Consider the following 491-nt stretch of genomic DNA (forward strand, 5'->3'; position numbering starts at 1 on the left):
GCCGTCTCTGCTCCAGGCTGAACTCCCCAGCTCTCTCCCCTCTCCTCACAGCAGAGGGGTTCCACCCTCGCATCATCTTTGTGGCCTCCTCTGGCCATGCTCCAGCAGGTCCGTGTCTGTGCTGAGAACAGGGTCAGCTCCGGAGACAGAGAGAGCAGAAGGACACCAGCTCTGCTCTGAGCGGAGGGGAGGCAGTGGCGAGGGTCCCACCCGCTCCCCATGTGAACAGGGGCTCTCACACGCCCCTGAGCAGTGTCCTCTGCTGCTCCGAATCCCGAGGGCCCAGCACCGCGCAGCGACGCTGCCTTGGCCGAGCTTTGGCGAGTCACTGCAGGCACAAGCACGTGTTGCAGCATTTTACCGTCCTCCAGCTGCGTCTCCCCCAACCCCCCCCACCATGAAACGCGATTCCATTTAGGGCAAAGAGAAAGCAGGGCTTTAAAAGCACTCTTCAGCTGCACTGCAGCCCAAGGCGCAGCTCCCCACCGCCT

At 62.7% G+C, this 491-nt stretch overlaps 1 protein-coding gene across 1 annotated transcript in view; it reads right to left on the reverse strand.

Annotated features, from left to right (window-relative positions):
* CEP131 (centrosomal protein 131kDa) overlaps window positions 1-491 on the reverse strand; it is a gene marked incomplete at both ends in the record, with an annotated part of 14,900 nt that overhangs the window by 9,093 nt on the left and 5,316 nt on the right. The window lies entirely within an intron of this gene.

This window comes from Buceros rhinoceros, unplaced genomic scaffold, assembly GCF_000710305.1.
Source record: "Buceros rhinoceros silvestris isolate BGI_N320 unplaced genomic scaffold, ASM71030v1 scaffold24032, whole genome shotgun sequence".
Taxonomy (NCBI): domain Eukaryota; kingdom Metazoa; phylum Chordata; class Aves; order Bucerotiformes; family Bucerotidae; genus Buceros; species Buceros rhinoceros.